Raw genomic sequence first — 22385 nt, 5'->3', positions numbered from 1 at the left:
GAGCTTCAGTGCTAGTGCACCTGCTGCACTATTGATAGCTATGCCCCTGCACTGAAAGGCCGGTTTAGCTCATTGGATCTCTGCTCTAGAGAAATCTGTGTGCATTCTCTATGTTGTGGGCCCCCATACTAGTAAGATACTTTCGTGGTTTAAGGGGACGGGTTCAGATGTTCTAAGGTAGCTTGCACCCAGCAGGTTTCAATTCCAGTAAGGTTGCTCATTGGGAGACGTTCCTGTTGCAAAGGTATATGTAAACAACGGAAAACATTTTGATAACAAATGGCGACTGAACTTTGCAAATTAGTCAATTGATAGCTACGTGAAGTAGAAAACTAGGTAGGTATTTTAGCTTTTAAATCCTGCTTGCATGCCATGTGGTCACTTGCTTAAAATGAACCTCCTACGGCTTCTAAACCCATCCTTGGGAAATTATCCCAAAAGCCCCCTTTGAAAAGTATTTACACCCTACAAATGTGTGAACAATATTTCTGACCTAGAAAGCCTAATATTGCACAGTTTACACTAACCCCCACCCCAGACGGCTTGCTAAACTACTTTATTTAGCGTGTAATAAAATTAGAGGCATGCAACTGTACCTCATAACTTCACACTCATAACTTTGAATTCTTTGCTTCTCAATCATTACTTCAAATGTTTTACTTCTCAATTTTTTATTTCTTTTTTAACACTGTTTTCCCTCTTGTGTCCCCCATTTCCTTTGCTTCCTTTATTTTTTTGTCTTTTTTTTACTTCCACCTTTTAGGTCTTGCATACTAGACAGCACATAGTCTGTCTGTTGATAGACCTATTGTTAACTTACTTTAGGCTTAGAATCTGTTCATTGCTCAACATCAGTTGGCTTAATTGCCACTCTAATTTGCTTTCCCCATATTGGTTAGCTTGTGAGGGCTTTCCTTCCTCTTCTTGTGTTTGTCCCTTCCCTGGAGCATGTCCTTCCACTGCTCATTTTTCAGGTATCTTTTTGTTTAAGTACCACACAAGAGTGCATACATGATTATCCAACTTTCTGCCTAGTGTGCTTCTTCCTCCTTGTGTTGCACTCTTTCTCTTGCCAGTGTGTTTCTTCCCTACCCATTCCCATTGCTGTCTTGCCAGTTTACTTTTCTCCCTCTCCACATTCCTCTGTGCATCTGTGTTGCTTCTGCCCCAGTCAGTGCAGCTTCTCCTACTCTCCTGTTGAACCCTCCCACCCAATCCTCTGTGACAACACCCCACTCCCTGTATTGCTCCCACCCCTCATGCTCCATGTTGCTGTGTCTCACCCATGTATCTCCCTTTTTGCTTCACTCCCAGATAAGCTGAAGGTAATTAGATCTGCATCGCCAGGAAGCATATGATTGCCACAACTTTAGTCAGAGACCAAATGCAGAACCTCCACTTATAATGGGGCATAGTGGCACCAAGAGTCACCAAGAGTCACCGGCATATAAGCACAGCCAGGGTGTCACAGCAGAGGAGGTCAAGTAGCTGGCTTTATTTGACTGAAGTACACAACACCCCACCCCAACAAGTAACACCAGTGGAGCTCCTGCCCTCCCTTTGAAACTGGAGAGTGAGTAAAAAGGATGGTTATTTCTTCCTGTTCTACAAATTTTAGAGTTGATTCCATGAACACCACAACTTTAAACATCACAATTTTTAGGTATCGCCTATTAGACAGCTTTGAACTGTCTTAAGCAAAAGCCTACTGTGGATTACAGTGCTTTAATTGAGATGAAAAAGGCAGGCGCACAGTCTTTGAAAGCGGTGCGTCTTAAGTAATTAAGAGTGTGGCTTAAAACATGTGAACTACAATCCTGTACTTACAGCATACTGCCTCACCGGACAACATCTGCCTTTTTCGTGAGTTTTTTGCTATTCCATCCAGACACAACACAGGGTAGTTTGATGGAACAACACATGCCTTTACCATGTATGCCTTTACCATGCAGTGTTTACCATGCATGTACCACTACCACACATGACTTTACCACACCTCATTACCACTAACATACACAGAGATACATTATGAGTACCATTACTATGTGTACCGCTAGAACGCATACCACACTAACGTCCAACACACATTTTTTTACAGGAAAAATGTATTAATGAATTCCAATAAAAGGAAGTAAATAAAGATAGTACAATGCTACACATATATATGTTTTGAATGATATATTTATAACGATATATTGTATATTAGCAAAATGTTTATATTAAAAATGATTTTGCATGTTGATTTTGAGGAGCATGCCGTGCAGCATTATACAACCCAACGCAATATACTGAAACAACCCATGCACTGCATCACAGCACTACGCAAAATATTTCAAACAGAAAACTACCGCACAGCCCCTGTGATTACAACAACGCGACACTTTGCAACTCTCCAAAATATTATAACAAAATGATGCAACACTACGCAAACTATGACAACATTTGCATTTGGAAAACACATCTCAACATTGTATGAACGTTTTATTAAACAGTTTAATGACTATAACATCTATGCATTCATCTTTCTTTCATTTCAACATAAGCCATGTCCCCTGTCCCTAACCAAGATTCGGTGAAGAATGCCAAAACGCGTTATTTTTCACAAACAAAACAATTATACATTCAGTCACAGTTTAAATACGGAAAATCTACTTTCAATGCATATTTCATTGCAAATTATCGAATCCCCTCTAAAACATTTAAAAGCAGCTGTCTACCATTTTGTATTCAGTGTTACATTGTCTTCTAACATGACTACACGTACCACTGAGACCAGGAGAGTGCAGCTCACTCATTTGCAAACAGTGATGTCTACCTATACACTTAAGTATACCCTGACCATTAAATATCCTATTGCAATAATAACTATAAAACCAGATCAATTAATTAAAAACAATGTTTACAGACATTCTGAAGGTTACCTTTAACCCCACCTTCAATCCATTTACTACTGTTGGAACAATGTAAGTTATCATTCACCCCTTTTCCTATAAAAAATAATACTAACATTTCAATTTGGGTAGAACCCATGACCCACTCAGCGGACTTGAGGGGGGGGGTATAATTTTCTATTCTAACTCTGTCAAGCACTCACCTCAGGGAAGGTGCTGGACAGTGACTGGGGGCAAAATTACTATTCTAACTCTGCCAAGCATTTACCTCCGGGAAGGTGCTGGACAGTGACTGGGAGGAAAATTACTATTTTAACTTCACCAAGTACTTACCACAGGGATGGTGCTGGACAGTGACTGGAGGGCAGAATTACTATTCTGACTCCACCAAGACGTACATCATTCAAGGTGCTGGACAGTAACTGGGGGCAAAATTACTATTCTAACTCTGCCAAATACTTACCTCAGTGGAGGTGCTGGACAGTGACTGTGAGAACAAAATTACTATTCTACTATTCTACGTCGGCCAAGTACTTACCTCTTTTTCTTTTCCTTACACTTTCAGACATTACAATTTAAGAAATTCCAGCGTTGGGGATCAAAATTAGTGCATAAGTAAATAATTCCCCAAAAATAGTAATTGCAGACAAAACAGAAAGTCAACAAAAACAACAAATATTTCACCCTTTTCTTTCTAATCTTAAATAGATATACAAAAAGCAAAGAACTCGGACACAACTCAAAATCTCTACAATCCACCTCTAAATATTTGGAACCACATATGTAGAGAAAAATAACTCCCCAGGTAATGCAATTCTTTACCAGAAAAAAAGCTGCCAATCCTAACAACTTTCCTTCCACAGAATATAACCCTAACATGCACTACATTTTCTTTCTCTTTTTCAATAGGTTTAATAACTTGCCCCCAGACTTCACAAATTAACAGTATATATATATTTTTCTTTTCAGACTGAATTTCTTCAACAAAAATAAAGCATACTTTTGGTACATTGCACTCATGATTTTCCCTCTTTTTAACCAACAGAGATCATTGGGAAATGGAAAACCGAAATCAAGCAAGCTACAAACAATCTACAAGGCTATACAGGCTGCTAAAGTATGGTGGCTACATTTATTGTAAGGACAGATTAACTGAGCCCAGGATTCATTGAAAGTGTATTGATTTTTTTTATCCCACTGCAGAGGCAGAGCGATTACTCTGGGTGACACTATGGAAAGGACTAAGGAGCATAATAACTCTGCCCCTGCATTGGCGATAGAAGTGAGGGAGAATATCCAAAAATTGTAAATTCTAGCATCCACCCCAATACACCCTGTGGCTCAGTTTTGAGGGAGGTAGCCACGCCAAAAACATCCCCATGCATGTTGCCAGTAGTATGCCCAAAATACCCAATTTAAGGAGAATGGTTCAGAGACAAAAAACTTGTGAGCAATCCCCACAGAATAAAACCACATTCCTACTCTGATATTAACATCTCCCCTGAACTTACAGTTGCTTTTACCAATTAACCTTTCCTACTGCATGACAATGAGAACCCCCTCAAATGTATATTAATCTTTAGTACAATGCACAACTTGGTAAACCTGGAGAATACTGAAATTTGAATGATGGATGAAACTTATAAGTCAGCTTCCCGTCCATTCACCCAAATGTACACTATTCATGCCAACATTAACAATACTACCCTCCCATTAGTGTGCAGCTTACTCTCTGACAAGCAATCCTCAACTTGCACTGAATTTTAACTAGTAATAAAATCCAAAACTGTGAATAAAAGTCAGAGGAAAATTATATCTGATTTCAAATGACAGATGATTAATATTATTACTAAAATGTACCCTGGCACACAAATTCAAGGGTATTTCTTTTCAGTTTTCCCACGCAGTTTGGCAAAAGATTAAGAAAAAAATCCTTAGCTGAGGATTACATGTCAAACAGTAAACTACAACATGAGTTAAAAAACTAGCAGCTTTGTGTTTTGTACCTCCTGAGTGTGTGGATAACTTCTATACATTAATTATACAATTGGAATACTTTTTCGCAAAATGAGGAAAAATTGGCACCACTCTTAAATTACTTTTAAGAGACTTGGATTGGTCATCTAAGCAGGTCGAGTCACAGGAGGAAGCCAAGGTTTTCCATTGACTGGTGGGACTGTTACTCAACCTGCTTAGAGGGAGGTGAAAAAACAAACAATGCCATAGAATGAATTCTTTCAACAGTTCTATAGATAACTCTCACACTAACCTATATCATTTCCTAGAAAATTTGAAGAAAGAACAAATTTCAGGGAAATGAGAATGGCACAATCGTTGTCAGGTAATATGAGCTCTCGTATAAGCAAAAAAGCAAAGAAATATCTGAGAGACTATTGGCAAAAATCATTAAATTCCTCTGATGGGGGCTTCAGACTTCTTAAGCAATATTGCATACATTCTACACTACTAACATTTTATAATACACTCTAAAATTACTCACCTGTTTTAACAACATTTCCATATTCGATTGGTATTTTGGAAATTTCATTTACCAAAATGTAAACAATACTTTTTGTTCCTACCTCTAGTTGTCTTCGACTCTTGGTGATGTTTCATAAAACCTGTCACCAAGAGCCATGAGCAACCCAATAAGCCAAAGAGTTAAACCCAAATCCACAAAAGAGGCCTGCATTCAACTTAAAAAAAGAAATGTCTCCCATGTTCCATTTTTTCAGCACTCCACAAAAAAGCAAAAAAAGAATAAAAAAATCGAAAGACCCCCCACAAAATCCAGCTGTAGTAGAAAAAACATGCAATTCCGAAAACAATTTTTCCCCAAAAAATCCTGTTGCACTCCATTTATGAATACCAAGCTTTTCCAGCAAGGCCATGGTCTTTGTCTTTCTAAGTGGCAAAAGCATGAAAAATCACACCGCAAAAACATTAAAAATGGTGCTTTTACATAAAATAAGTTTAAAAATGTTGAATTTTTACCAACTTTTTGAAACCTACATTGAAAGAACAAAGCAACCATCTGGATGTGCGCACACAAACACGACCTACCTTGGGATGTAAAAGTGGTCAAACACCAATAAAATACATTTGATCACTATACACCCTATATCTACGTCCCCTCATCTCTCCTTACAATAAACGTAGTCACCAATATGTTTAGAAAAAGGAAAGAAGGGCGTGGCTAAGATGGCCGCTGAGTAGGAGCGTTTACTCGGAGCTCTGCAATCAGATCGTGAAGCAGACTGGATCGGACGCCCAAAAAATGCCAACCGGGGGTGAGGTGATGCCCCCTGTGCTCGCTGGAGGCCCCCGAGCTTAGTTGGAGGTGACGGGTCCTACTCCCGGCTGCTATGATCCCGCTGGGCGTTTGTGGGCTGCCGCCAGTGTGGGCCACGGCAGGTCGATGGTGATGCAAAAAGAAGATGTCGGCTATGGTGTGACCGACGCCCGCTAGCCGTGCTGGCCTGGTGAGTGCTGTGACCCGGAGCGGGGGCCCACTGAGCTGGGGACCTAGATACCGCAGAGCAGATGTCAGGGCGGAGCGGGGCAGAGACCGGGCCGACTGAAGCAGACACCGGGGTCTGAGCAGCACCTGGAGGGGAGCGTGGAGAAAGAACCCGACTGAGAGAACATACACAGGAGGAGGACGAGGGGGTCCGCGCTGTGCATGCGCGTGTTGCGCCCCGCCCGACCCTGCCAACCAGATGGGCCATGGAATGCCGAAGATCCTGGTAGCAGCGCAGAACAAGTGCAAAGGAGAAAGGGGGATGCCCGGGGCACAGGGACCCTTGAAAAGTAGTGGTCTGCGCTGGGCGTGGCGGGCCTGGTTGCCGTGGCTCGAGTGCCGGCGTGAATGCATGGCCGACTCAGGATAAGAACAGGAGCAGGTGAGGAGCCCGGCTGGACCGCCTGCCTCCACCGCGCAGAGTGTAGGTGTGCAGAGCCTGCTGGCCGGAGGCACTGGTCCAAACCAGACGGGAGTAAGGTGGCAATTCGGGAGCTGGATGGGAACCAACTGAGGCTGGTGCTGTGGGCCGCCTGCCCTGATCGCCCCACACGCTGGGGCCGCCACTGCATAATTGAAAAAAGCACGTTGCCCTGGGCTGCTCGCCCACGGAATCGCAAGCTACCAAAGACATCAGTACAAACGGGACTCCAGGGCGACAAGTGGCCTGAGGCAACAACAGAGGGACGGTGGTCTGGAGAGAGCACTTACGAGACGCAGATTGCCGGGAATGGCGTCCCAGAGACACAGCAAGAAGGAAGGCTCTCTTAAAGACCTCTTCAATGAAACCACTGCCAAAAAAGCGGCGCAGTCTGCGGTCCCGGAGATGGAGGGCGGGGAGGCAGGGGGAGCGCCACTGACAAGAGCGTTCATGGAACAACTCTTTGGGTCACTCCATGAAGATTTCGCAACACTAAAGCAGGTAATATCAGCAGATGTTAAAGAACTTAAGAGAGAAGTGGTCAATCTAGGACAACATGTGGATAAGCTGGAACAGACACATGATGTGCGAGAGGAGGAACTGAACTGTCACAGGAGAGAACTCCTCACCCTACAAGACAAGAACCAAGAATTGCAGTATCAACTAGAGGACCTAGAGAATAGATCCCGTTGCTCTAACATCTGGATAAAAGTAGTACCAGCACAGGCAGTGACGGGCCTTGGGGGATTATGTGATGTGTCTTTTTCACCATGTGGCTCCGGCACTGAAAGAGCAGAACACTATGCTTGACACATAGAGCTGGCCATCCTGCTCGCATACCGGGCCAGGCTCAGGACATACTAACCTGTCTACATTATTATTAACAGCGAGAGGCTAAAATGGTAGTGATCCACAATGCATCTTCAATTGAGTTTGAGGGCCATCAGATGGGCTTGTTTCGGGACCTATCGATGCTAACGCTGCAGCGGCGTAGAGCGCTCCAGCCTGTGACGGACTCAGAGAGAAAGGTATTAAATATAAATGGGGCCATCCCTTTCGACTCCATTTTACCTGGCAAAATGAAACTCGTAGCATCCGCACACTGGAAGAGGTGCAGAGCCTGGACAGGATGCCGCCTCACCTTGGAGACCAGGCCCGGCAACCAGCTTCACAGGTATCACCTCTAGGACCAGATGGGGGACACCTGAAAACACACACCCGGCGGCATAAACCGCACAAACCTACATCAGCTGAGAGCCAAAAGGAGAGGGTGGCACTGCTCAGAAGTCTACGCAGCCGAGACAGCGTATCAGAAGCGGATTCAGACCATTGAAATGAACTGGCTCGCTGAGGGAACTCCTCCTGTTCATAAGATGAAGCTCTTTGGGCAACCTCAGCGGGCAGTCCACGAGACGGTACAAGCAAAGAGACTATAGCCTGAGCCAAACGGTTGGCGGAGCTCAGACCCGTAGGAGTAGTGGTCGAACTCCAGACGGACTGGTGATCAGACACAAACCCCCAAACTTGTTATTGACTGTTCCCAGGCAGGGAACGCTGTTGATAGTTTATCCCAGGTTCAATGTTAGTTTTTTTCTATCTTCCCACATTGACCTAGAGGCTGCGGCACCTTCTTTCCTCATCATTCCTGGGCACGTGCGTAGGGACACTTTCATACTGCACCGGTCATACGACATACAGCAGAGCGACATTTATTTACCTCCCCAAAGATAACCGTACTTAGTCTTCATGTAAGAGGCCTTAACGCCCCAGTGAAGAGACAGGCCCTTCTCCTGCAGCTAAGAGACTTGAAGAGTGATATATGTCTAATACAGGAAACTCACTTACTTTGCCCAGACTGGAAAAAAATGAGGACACACTGGTTTGACTGTCAGTTCCGCTCATCGGGTCCAGGGTGGCGGGCGGGGGTGGCGATCCTGCTGGCCACAAATTTCCCAGGGAAGGTGATCCGGGTGCAGGCCGTGATTCCTGGGAGGCTTTTCTCTCTACAAATTGATATGCAGGGGAACAGGCTGATGATAGCTAACATTTTTGGACCAAATGAGCACCAAGAATGCTTCCTAAAAGATACATTGAGGAGGGTCGTAGCGACATCGGACGAAGATATTGTAGTGGGCGGAGACTTTAATACAGTCCCAGATTCCCACTTGGATAGGTCCTTCCAGCGATACGGCCAGACGGGAGGCTTCTCAAAGGGTTTTCAGGAATGGCTTGTGGGAGCAGGACTGACTGACATCTGGTGTCGACACCATCCAGCGGACAGAGCATACTCAGCTGTTCATCAGACATGTGCCCATATAGACCTTTTCCTCACCTCCCCATGTATTACCGCCCTGTCCACCAGTTCTGAAATTGGAGTGGTCTCAATCTCAGATCATTCCCTGCTCATGCTCTCCCTTGCTCTACCCGCGTACACACCAAGTAGACAACACTGGTGTCTTAACATAAGACTTTTAGCATATGAGGATATATTGGCGGAAATTAAAGAAACAATAAGCCATTTTCTAATTATAAACGATACTCCCATGACCAATATCACAACCCTTTGGGAAACCTTTAAAGCAGTCATTAGAGGTCAGTTCATAGCAATAGCAGCAAGACTGAATGTCGCACGCCATAATAAGTGTCAACAATTGGATGATGACATAAAGGCCCTGGAGGTAGCGTACATAAAGGCTGGGTCCTTGGCCACGAGGAGGCAACTCACCACACTTTGGAAACAGCTACGGGCTTTAGATGAGGATAAGGAGGAATATGCCATACTCCGAACTAAGCAAAAGTTCTATGCTGGGAGAAACAGGCCAGGCTGCTTGCTGGCCCACAGATTCCGCATACAGACCACAGAGCGGCGGGTGGCTGAGCTAATGTTGCCCAATGGTACACCGATATTGCCAGGAAGAGCTGATCCATCACCAGTTTGAGGGGTTCTACTCAGACTTATATGCCACGGAGGAGCTCGACCATAAAGGCATGGAGGACTATCTGGACTCCGCTCCTCTGTCCCAAATCCCACCAGTAGATAGTAGCACCCTGGACAGAGATACTACGTCCACAGAAGTCCTCGCAAGCATACACCGGCCGCAGCCAGGTAAAGCTCCAGGCGGGGATGGTTTTGGAGCAGAGTTTTATAAATCTTTTGGTACTCAACTAGCACCTGTGCTGGCTAGGCTATACAACGCGCCGGGCTCATCCCACCCCCTTCCGCCCACAATGCAACCGGGTATAGTCACAGTAATCCCCAAACCGGGAAAAGACCCACAGCTATGCTCCTCCTACTGGCCCATCACATTACTAAATGTGGACGCTAAGATTTTCACGGGTATCCTAGCACATAGGCTGCACCCGTACATGCAGGATCTGGTAGACCTGGACCATACCGGGTTCATCCCTGAACGGTCCTTTAACGATAACACTAAGAGATTATGACACTTGCTGGACAAGGTTCACCGCTCTAAAATTCCTGCTCTCCTCTCCATTGGCGCAGAAAAGGCCTTTGACCGAGTACACTGACAGTACCTTCACGCAGTTTTAAGGAAACGCGGACTAGGCCCTAGATTCCGTGAGTGGATCCAATGCAATTATGATAAACCTAAAGCCATGGTCGCCGGGAATGGGGGACTATCCCAGCAATTTCCTATCCTAGGGAGCACTTGACAAGGTTGCCCCATCTCGCCTCTATTATTTGCCTTATATATGGAGCCCTTTGCTCAATCAATCAATCAGGAATTTGTAAAGCGCACTACTCACCCGTGAGGGTCTCAAGGCGCTGAGGGGCGAGGTGCTGCTACTGTTCGAACATCCAGGTCTTGAGAAGTCTCCTGAAGGTATGGAGGTCTCTGGTCTGACCCAGGTTGGTGGGAAGAGTGTTCCACATCTTGGAAGTGAGGTGCGAGAATGATCTGCCGCCGGTTGTAGTTCTGCAGATGTGTCGGACAGTTGCGAGGGTGAGGTCAGCAGAGAGGAGATGCCTGGTCAGGGTGTAGAAGGAGAGCCGTCTGTTGAGGTATTCTGGTCCGGTGTTATGCAGTACTTTGAGAGCGTGGGTGAGGAGTCTGAAGGTGATTCTCTTGTTGACTGGGAGCCAGTGCAGGTCTCTCAGGTGGTCTGTGATGTGGCAGTGGTGGGGGATGTCCAGGATGAGGCGTGCGGAGGCGTTCTTGATGCATTACAACCTCTTCTGGAGTTTGACCGTGGTTCCTGCATAGAGGGGATTGCCGTAGTCCAGTTTGCTGCTTACGAGGGCTTGGGTGACTGTTCTGGTTTCGGTGGGGATCCATTTGTAGATCTTTCGGAGCATGTGGAGAGTGTTGAAGCAGGAGGAAGAGATGGCGTTGACTTGCTGGGTCATGGATAATGAGGAGTCCAAGATGAATCTTAGGTTGCGTGCGTGGTCGGTGGGAGTCGGAGCAGATCCGAGAGTGGCAGGCCACTAGGAGTCATCCCATGCGGAGGAGGTGGCGCCAAAGATGAGGACTTCCGTCTTGTCGGAATTGAGTTTGAGGCAGCTGTTCTTCATCCATTCGGCGATGACCTTCATTCCTTCGTTGAGGTTGGTCTTGGCAGAGTCCTTGGTGAGGAAGAGGATCAGCTGGGTGTCGTCGGCGTATGAGATGATGTTGAGGTCGTGGGATCGGGAGAGGTTAGCGAGCGGGGCCATGTAGACGTTGAAGAGGGTCGGGCTGAGGGACGAACCCTGGGGTATGCCGCAGATGATTTTGGTTCCTTCGGAGCGGAATGGGGGGAGGCGGACTCTCTGGGTTCTGCCAGTGAGAAAGGAGGTGACCCAGTCCAGGGCTCTGTGGCAGATTCCTGCATTGCTGAGGCATGTGCGTAGGGTGTGGTGGCAGACGGTGTCGAATGCAGCCGAGAGGTCCAGGAAGATGAGGGCTGTGGTTTCGCTGTTGTCCAGTATGGTTCTGATGTCGTCGGTGGCTAAGCGTATACGCCAGCACCCGGACATTTTCGGCATGCCAATCGGCAGTAGATCGCATAAAGTGGCTCTTTATGCAGACAATATGCTTCTTCACCTGACCCATCCTCAGACGTCTCTCCCCGGGGTCATGGCAGAACTGATGGTCTTTGTTAAGGTATCAGGTTTTAAAACCAACCTCGCTAAATCGTCTATACTGAACCTCACCACTCCAGATGTTTCAAGGACGCCCTTAGAGGCTAATCTTCCCTTCTCGTGGGACGCACAAGGGATTACATACTTAGGCCTGCGGATACTTCCCACCATAGAGGCAACAGTAGAATCTAACTACAATAGGATACTAAACACAAAACGCTCAGACTTAGCAAAGTGGAAAGCACACGGTCTCTCCTGGCTAGGTTGCCTAGCCGCGGTCAAGATGACACTTCTGCCTAAGATACTCTACCTTATGCGGACCCTGCCATTGCAACTGCCCCCTAACCTACTAGACAAAATGCAAGCGCGTATCTGGGAATACATTTGGAGCGGTAGGAGGGCTAGAATGTCCAAGGCTCAGACATATCTTCCGCAGACCGAGGGAGGGCTGGGAGTCCCACACCTATTGAGCTACTATAATGCTGCTCAGCTGCGCTACATGGCTGAATGGGGCCGACACCTGACAGAGAAACACTAGCATTTTATCGACCAGGCAGTGGCAGGGGTCTACATCTGGAAGGTACCATGGCTGCCCAAGAAACACCGACCACCTGGGGTATATGTCTCGCCTATTTTGAGGGCCACAATGGGACCATGGGACAAAGTACAGGTTCCGAAAGAGGTATCCACACCGGTCTCCCCACAGACACCCATCACTGGCAACCCTGATTTCCCCAATGCACTTAGTGACCCTGCCTTTACACCCTTGCAGGAAGCGAATTGCAAGAGGATAGGTGACCTCTTTGATGAGGATGGAGTCATGGTCTTCCACAGTCTCCAAGAGGGGTACGGCCTTCTGACATCCACATACTGGCAATTCATGGCCGTTCATCACTGGGTGACCTCGCCTGCGGTACGTCCGCATGCAGGTCAACTCCTTACGTGATTTGAGCGATGGTAACTGACTAGAGACACAGGCAAAGCGGCTCCTGTCTGACATTTACACTTTACTGCTCACGCCGATCACACTCTCCACAACACCACCAAGGGTGAGATGGGAAAGGGAATGCAAGCGCACATTCACAGACAGGTAATGGCGAGACATCCTTCACCGGGCACGTGTCACAGGACGCGCCACGAACACCAAAGAAATGTTTTTGAAAATAGCCCATTATATGCGCCATACACCTGCATGGGTGGCCAAGTGGAGGGTGCATGGCAACAGCGGATGCTGGTGTCGGTGCGGACAGGAAGGTACACTTACTCATATATTGTGGCACTGCCCGAAGATCGCCTCTTTTTGACATTCCATCCTCCAAGTGCTAGATGACATATATGACACTAACATACCGTGGTTCCCAAGCTACATGCTACTAGGCCTTCCCAACCCTAAGACATATCCGCTTCACACACCCCTAGGGTAGGGCTATTACTTTGGCTCCGGAGGCTGCTAAACAACTGCTACTCTCACAATGGTGCTCTGAGACCATTCCCACTCACACTGACTGGCTGCATAAGTTATGGGCCCTTATGGGTAAGGACAAATTTACAGCAGCAGCGACTGGTTCGCTACCCCTCTTTGATAACTACTTGGGGCCCATGTATCCAGTATCTGTTGGACAAATTCAATAACGTGCCCATCATATCTACTCATCCTTCGACTGAAGAATATCAGCCAGACTCCCTCTTGATCAGGCTGACTGATGTGCTCCCAAAGGGGATTCTCAACTGCAACATGTGTCTTGAGTAAGCCCATTGAGTGATGTAGTTATTCTTCTGTAAGTGCTGTGCCCCCCTTCCCTTCTCCCCCTTTACCCTCCCTCTATGTCGCCTGTTCCCCCACCGGCCGATGGTTGTAGGTGGTAGAAGTTGTACTGTTCTTACCTTTATAAAATCAATAAAAGAGATCTTAAACCGAAAAAAAGGAAAGAAAATGTTTCTTACCTGACCGCAGCTCTTCCTTACATCCAATTTTGACCGCAACGCACCACCGACTGTAGAAACAGATATTAAACTGTTTACATCAAGCCTGAAAGTGAACCGAAAAGAACAATTTCTCCAATTGAAGTGTAGGAGAAACTGTGGGAAAATGTCGTAAAAATTATGATAAAATATGTTATGGACTATTTAAAATATATGTTATATTTTTACGAATTAGATATGTTTCTACTATTTATGATATTTTTCAGATGTTTTAATGAAAATGTGTTGCTGTTTTCGGTCTTTTTCAATAACATTATGAAAAATGTTTTTATAGTTTGAAAAAGGTATTTTGGTGGTGTCTGTTTTTTTTTTTTAATGGTACACAAATTTTTGTTTATTATGTATAATACCAAATGTGTAATATTTTAAGTTTTAAATTAAAACTCAGATATTAAAATTAATACTTAGTATTAATATACTTCCCCACCCATTTCCCCTATTTCCTATTGGTTATTTTTCAAGAGCAAGCATATTTGTTTTAATTATTTAAGCATAAAAAACTATTTTTTAAATTAATACTCAGGTATTACAGTTAATACCTCATCCCTAAATTTTAATTTTATAGTTTTTAAAATAATTTCTAAAAATAATATTAGCATTAAAAAGCCTTCAACTTAATATTCTAAAAAATAATACCTAGTATGAAAGTTAATACCTGGGTATTATTACACCCCAATGCCACTATTTCTCTTACATCCCTTCCCTAAATGTTAGTTTTGTTGTTATTAAAAATTGTAAAAATATTATTAGCGTTAAACCCCTTTAAATTCAAATTCTAAAATAATAATACTCTAGTATTAAACTTAATACCTGGGTATTCATACACTTCCCCACCTAATAATCTATATACTTTACATCCAGCTGATAAAAAAAGTATCTACTTTTAACAATATTTAAAAAGAAAATATTAGCATTAAATATTCTAGAAGTTATTATTTTAAAAAAATGAACACTCAGATATGCAAATTAATGCCTGAGCATTAATACACTCCTCACCCAATACCCCTTTATCGTTTACATCACACCCTCTAATACTTTCTTTTGTTAATGTAATAACTGTTTTCACAGTAATTCTTATACATAAATATATACCATTAATATAAACCTATAAATAAAATATAGCAAATATAACTATCTTTTAAAATATTTCCTAATTCTCAGAAACAAATTTTACAAGATAGCTGTGCATACTTTCATATACATACCTATATAATTACATAATAATACGCAATGACACATATTTAAACCTGTAAATGAAACACAAAACATATATGTATAAAATTCAGCAATATAAAACAAACTATTTACACAAACAGCTCTCCATACATAATTATACTTTCTTAATAATGCGTAGTAAAAATATGCATTGTGAAGGCACGTGTGGTAAAGGCATTCCTTGTAAAGTTATATGTGTGGTAGTGGTATGCATGGTAAAGGCATATGCGTGGTAATGACTGCATTGTGATTGTATTCGGTGGTAAAGACTGATTGGTAGACATTGTTTCCCACATCACACAACAACAAATATATGCCTAAAATAAGCCAGACCTACTGGCTTTTTGAATGATTGTTAAAAGTGTTTGATATAATTAACAACAGTTTTTTTGTGCTTAAACCTGAAGCGCCCAGGTCAAAGTCAATGGATGACGCTTTCCTCATCACCCAGGGGAGGAACTCGAGGCACTTTTGCTGAACTGAGGAAGTCACGCCCATAGGAGCTGTCACCTCCTCAGCCCAGCAAAGTTCCGCTCAGGCAGCCAGGAGTCTGCGCAAATCACGCATGGCTCCCTCCTGGCTGTCTGAGCTGAAAATGAAGAGTTTCTGTCAGGCTGACCTTTGTTCAGCCTGATAGACACTCTTCATGAGGGGCAAAAGGTGGGGGGGTGGCCCCTCCGCCCTAAAGGACGGGCCACACCTGGTATTAAGTATAAGCAACTTTCAAAATTTAATCTGTTGGGTAAGACCTTTAGAAGCAGAGTCAAAATTCCAAATCCATCTGTTTTCTTTTAGTGTAAGTAAGCCATCCACATGATGGTTCCTGGTGGTGCCTGTTACAACATCCAGAACAAACCATCTTATATCAGTAGCACTATGGTGTAATATTTGACAGTGGTCCACTAGAGGCGCATTCTGTACACTGCAGCAAATCCTCAACTGATGTTGAAGGATCCGACGTCTAAACTCCTATGTTGTTTTTCCAGTGTATTTCAATTTGCATGGGCATTCAATGCAATATATGACATTTTTGGATGCACAGTTAGAATGTGTTACAATATCCCTCCCTTGCCATTCACATCACAACTTTTGGCAGTAGAAGAAACTTGCAACATCAAGAGGGTGGGAGGGGGGGGAGCAAAACAGATGGGGGATTGGGAGGAGACTAAGCTAGATGGACGGGTGGGAGGGGAAGAAGCAACACAAACAGGGCAGCGGTTGGGGAAAAAGCAACATGAACAGGGCAGCAGTTGGGGAAGAAGCAAGAAATAAAAAAATATTGTACCTTACTCACAGCACCAGCAGCAGAAAACATTAATCAACATGAAGCAATCAGTACATGGTCCGTGCTCCAGCCGAAAGAAGAGGAAGTGAAGCCAGGTGGCACTGCCCAATTAGAAGGCATCAAATGAGTTTTTATGGAGTGCTGTGTTAGTACCTAGAAAGTACTGTGGCAGTTACAGAAAAATATTACATGTGTAACGAATTAAAATACACCGTAGTACACTATGGGGGTCATTCCAATGTTGGCGGGCGGCGGAGGCCGCCCGCCAGAATTCCCCCCTCCGAAATACCGCGCCGCGGTCAAAAGACCGCAGCGGGTATTACAAGTTTTCCCCTGGGCTGGCGGGCGGTTGCTGAAAAACCGCCCGCCAGCCCAGGGGAAAACGACCTTCCCACGAGGATGCCGGCTCGTAATCGAGCCGGCGGAGTGGGAAGGTGCGACGGGTGCAGTGGCACCCGTCGCGTATTTCAGTGTCTGCAAGGCAGACACTGAAATACTTTGCGGGGCCCTCTTACGGGGGCCCCTGCCGTGCCCATGCCATTGGCATGGGCACGGCAGGGGCCCCCAGGGGCCCCGCGACCCCCCCTACCGCCATCCTGTTCATGGCGGCTTTCCCGCCATGAACAGGATGGCGGTAGGGGGGGTCGGAATCCTCATGGCTGCGGAGCGCGCTCCGCAGCCATGGAGGATTCACACGAGCAGCGGAAAGTCGGCGGGAGACCGCTGACTTTCCGCTTCTGACCGCGGCTGAACCGCCGCGGTCAGAATGCTCGTTGGAGCACCGCCAGCCTGTTGGCGGTGCTCCCGTGGTCGGTGGCCCTGGCGGCCACCGGCCGCCAGGGTCAGAATGACCCTCTATATTACTGAAGTATAGTGTAGTACAGTGTCATTTAAAGTTTTTTATTATGTAATTTTTTTTTTTTATTGTAAGTACTGCAGGACTTTCTAGGTAGCACTGTGGTACTTCATAAACCTTTTTTTTAAATGAAATATGTAAAAAAATGAAACACAATATAGTACATTAAATTTGTGAAATACAGTTTAGTACACAGTATTTTAAAAAAATTTACATATTTAATTTAACACAAAAATATAAGTACTGCTGCTTTCTTGGTAGCACTGTGGTACTTTGTGAACATTTTTGAAAAAATATAAAGTAATGAAACAACTTTTCTCTATCTTACATACTTACTTAGGGTACTTCAATCCCTCCTATGCACCTATAAACCACTAGTATAATATATTTCAACTTCTAACTCATGAAGCAGACTGAGTGCCTCATTCTGATCTTGTCTGCCGAGACCGTCAATTCGGTGAGGCTGCCGTCAAGGCAGTGGCCTCACCCCATTGTATTACGATGTTTCCACAGGGCTGACAGCCGGAAACATTGTATTACGACGTTTCCGCCCATCAGCCCAGTGGAAAGACTATGGCGGCATTTCGCCTCGGCTCCACAAGGTAAATAGTTAGGACCTAGTTTCTGTATAAACAGTGTTTTTTTACTTGCCTATATCTTTGGCGCCGCTTGACGAATCTTCACAAAACTTTTCAAAAAAGTTTGCCACTCACGTCAGCTGCTGTCTGTGAAGTTTCGGGGTGATCGGTCCAGGTGGGGCGAGAAAAAGGGGGGGGGCCCAAACCACTTTTTCCCCATTCATTTTTCTATAGGGATTTTGAACAGGAGTTAGTGCTGAAACTACACCAAATGTGGCAGAAAGGTAGGTCCTGGTCCAGAAAGTGACTTTTTTTTATATTGGTGTGAATCTGTTCAGTAGTTTTTGAGAAATTAAGGGGAAAACAAATTTGTATGTATAGGGACGCAAAGGATTCGTGACCCCTTCTGATTTTGAGCTGAATTCTGATTGGCTGTCAATACTTCAACCAGGAAGTGTTGCCAGCCATCTCGGGACTCGGCAGTCAAGTCCCTTAAAAAAATGTACAAAAAAGAAAAGCGGCCAGGGTACAGACACCTTGAGGCTCCCCTGCGGTCACAGATAGCCCGTAAAGGGCGTGTAATAAAATTTTTAAAAGAATACTTTGGGACCATGGTGGAGGCCATCAGGCTTCCCACGTGGTCCCAGATAGCCTGTAAAGGGCACATTATAACATTATAAAAAATCTGCAGGGACTGCGGGAGAGCCTTTGAGGGCTCCCTGTAGTCACAGATAGCCGATAATGGGTTAAAAAAATATATATTTAAAAAAAAAGAATAGCTCAAGTGTGAAGGTCACAGACCTTTGCAATGAGGGTTCGAGTTCAGCCAGAGTAGTTTCCCTCCTTCATTTTTTTGAAGTGCAAATCTTTAAGGCTCATACTGAAAGGTGGTCTTACTGTTTTTAAATTACAAATACATTTTTCTTTTCAAATTGTGCAGAAATATCTCATTCTAAGTATATCATACCTCAAAGGTTAAAAAACTCTCTATCTCTCTCCCTCTCACTCTCCTTCTCTCTCTCCTTCTCACACATCCACTCAGACACTTATGCACCCACTCACAGACCCACTCAGACACTTGTGCACTCACTCACAGACCTACTCTGACAGTTTTGCACCCACTCGCAGGCCCACTTTCACACACCCATTCACAGACCCACTGACACCTTCATGCACCCACTCACAGACCTGCACTCACTGACGCCCCCACTAAAACACTGAAGTACACACTTTTACACCCAGACACTCTCACAGCCACTCTCATCCCCAAATACACCCTCTCACACCTATTCTCAGACCCTGAGAGGCCACGGCCTACTACCGCCGCACACAGCCAAAGGGCTGTGCACAGCATGGTGTTGGGTGGTTAGGGGGGTTGGCGGCAGGGTCTGGCTGCAGGCATTGGTGAAGGCTGTGCACGGTACAAGGTTGGTTGCTAAGCCCGGACGTTAACCGTCGCCGCAAACGACCAAAGGCTGTGCACGGCATTGGTTGGATTAGCGTGTAGTAATGAAAATTACTATACCTTAGAAAAACCGCAGAAATTCACTGATCAAACCAATGGTTACAGGGACATTTAGTTTGGAAATACAATTTTAAAAAAACATAGAAATTCACTTAAACAAACCAAAGGTTACAGAGACGTTATAGTTAGGCTCAAATTTTAAACATACAAAACCATAGAAATTCCCCAGTTATATTTAGAGTTACCTCAAGTAACTATAAGTTGTGCCCTAAGGTAACTAGAACTCACGCCCTCACCATGTACAGCAAATTACCCCACAAATTATGGCACTTATGATTTCTTTGATAACATCATTGATAATATCAATGTATTATCTGCAGCAAAAAAAATTACGAAAAAACTGTGCATAATTGGCAAATTTCTATGATTTTATACGTTTAAAATGTAAGCCTAACTATAACGTCCCTATAATCTTTGTTTTTTAACTGCATATATACATATGTCATCAATGATGTCTTTTTAGAGGTCATCAGTGATGTCATAAATGATGTGGGAAAATGCCATGATTGATGTAATATGTAAGGTAAAACGCAGTGCATGGCAGGGGTGCATGTTATAGCTAGTGCTGCTAACTATAACTGGTGAAATTCTGTGTATTTTTAAGTTCAAAAAGTTAAAGTTATCACTGACGTAGTCACCTAAATATGTTACCTAAATATGTTACTTTAACCATTGTTTTTTTTGTGAATTTTTAAGGTTTTTATTAAGAAAAAGATTTTTTATCAAACCTAATTATAACGTTACTTTAACCTTTGTTTTTTTCAGTCAATTTCTAGGTCTTTTTAAAGTAAAGTAATACTAAATTACTTAATATCCATACTTAAATGCAACGCCCCGCTGCACACAGGGAGGTCAGGTACAACCAACCGCCCCCCCCCCCCCCCCAATGTAGCTAGCCCCTCAGACTCTGCGAATGGGGGTTATCCATTGGCCTTAGCCCTGGGGCCCCATCCCCTGGGGCCATTTATTTTTTAATTAAAAAGGAGGGATGCCGTGCAGCCCCCTCCCTGATCCTTGTTGGGCCCTGGGAACTTCACCCCCCAGGGATATTTCTAAAAATAATGGGGAAAGGGGTGCGTTGCGCCCCTCTGCAAACTGTTATTGGTGCCTGGGAGCCAGTGCCCTGGGATGCTTATTTAAATGAAGGGGGGACCGTGGCCCCCTTTCCCAAGCCTTTTATGGCCCTTGGGACCCCATCCACCAGGGACATTTCTAAAAATAAAGGTGGAGGAGGGCCGCAAGACCCCTTACCCAAATCGTTATTGACTCGGGGACCCCATCCCCAGGGATACTTATTTTAAAAACTGGGCAAAGGGCTGCGCGTCTCCCCTCTCCGAGCCGCTTTAGAGCCTGAGGACCCCATCCACCAGGGCTATTTATTTTTTGAAGGGGAGGGTGGGCCACACAGACCCCCTCGCCGAGCTATTATTGCCACTGGGGACCCAATTCCATAGGCTACTTATTTAAATAAAAGGGACAGAGGCTTCATGGCCCTCTCATCGAGCCTTGTTAGGCCCTGGGGACCCCATCCCCTAGGAGCGCTCTTTTAAACAAAAGGGAGGGAGTTTACATGCCCCCCCCCACCCCGGGCCGATTATGGTCCCCATCACCTGGGGCTTTTTAAGGGTGAGGGGAGCCGCTAATAAATTTGGCCCCATTTGACAAATCTTCACAAAACTTTCCAAAACAAAGGTAATCCACCTCAGCTCCTTCTTGGAAAGTTTCTGTGTGATCCGTCAAGCGGGGGCCGAGAAAAAAGGGGGGGGGGTCCCAAAACAAAAAACTCCCTTGCATTTTCCATGGACTTCTTTAATTAAGACGGGCTGCTGTAAAATTTGCTGAACGAAACTGAACCAAATTTGGCAGCAAGCTAGATCTTGGTCCACAGGCCCTGCTTTTTTGTGATTTGGTATAAATCAGTTGTTTTTGAGAAATTAAGGGTCAAAAATAATTGTATATTTTGGCAGCTGGACTTGTAAGAGTCTTGAGGGGCTCTGGCGGGAGCACCATTTTAAAAATAGAGTGTTCTGATTGGTCAAGGGAGCTTTATTTCCCTTAGGCCAACTCGCTCCCACCGGAGTCAGGCTCCAGCGAGAGTGAACGCTCTGATTCGCTGCCAGCACCATGAGAAAATATTTCTGGCAGCCATTACAGGTCTTGGGGGCTGACTTTCCTGAAGTTATAAAAAATAAGGCTATTTGGTGGCAGGGTAAGGATACCTTGATCCTTTGGGCCCCATGAGGGAGACCAAAAGGGACTCCCCTCCCGGGAGGGGCCAAAAAGAAAACGAAAATGCAGCGGTCCCGCAAGACTCTTGCAGGATTGAAAAAATGGCAGCCAGGCTGCACTTAAATACTTTAGGCCCTGGGGACTCTACCCCAGGGGCTGATTTCGTATAGGGAAGTGGGGGCTGTGTGACCCCCTCCCAGGGCCTCAAAAGGTCCCAGGGAGCTCTCCCCGGGGCCAAAAAACTACTTATATGGGGAGGGAGGACACATACTCCCCCTTGAGCCACCAGGGGCCCTGAAAGCCCCCAACATTATTCTGAATGGGAGGGGAGCATGCAGCCCACTCCATGTGCCTTAAGAGGCCCTGGAGACCCCTTCCCTCGGGCCATAATGAATAAAGGAGGGGAGAGTAGAGGGCCCCCCACCATGAGTCTCTAAAGGCCTCTGGGAGCCTACCTCCCCGGAGCTGAACATTCTCAAATTGGGGAGGGGGCCATGCAACATCACCTCCCTGAGCCATTAATGGCTCTGGTTACCCTATCCCCGGAGCTACCTCAGATGCTATGTCCCAGGGAGCCCATAGCAGTTTCCCTGCCCGCAGCAGTGCGAGCAGGGAAACTTGTGTTTGCTGTCACTTGGCCGGAGAATTTTCATATTACCCGCCAAGCGGCAGCAAACACAGAGGCCCTCATTACCGGGCTGGCGGTCATCAGAAGCCAAATCTCCACAACGCCGCCTGGCCCGTCAGTGCAGTCCCACAGACGCGGCTGGTGGTGAGCACCTCTAGCCGGGCAGCAGGC

This window comes from Pleurodeles waltl, chromosome 9 (genome assembly GCF_031143425.1).
Source record: "Pleurodeles waltl isolate 20211129_DDA chromosome 9, aPleWal1.hap1.20221129, whole genome shotgun sequence".
Taxonomy (NCBI): Eukaryota; Metazoa; Chordata; class Amphibia; order Caudata; family Salamandridae; genus Pleurodeles; species Pleurodeles waltl.
The sequence above is the reverse complement of the archived record's forward strand: the minus strand, read 5'-3'. Positions refer to the sequence as shown.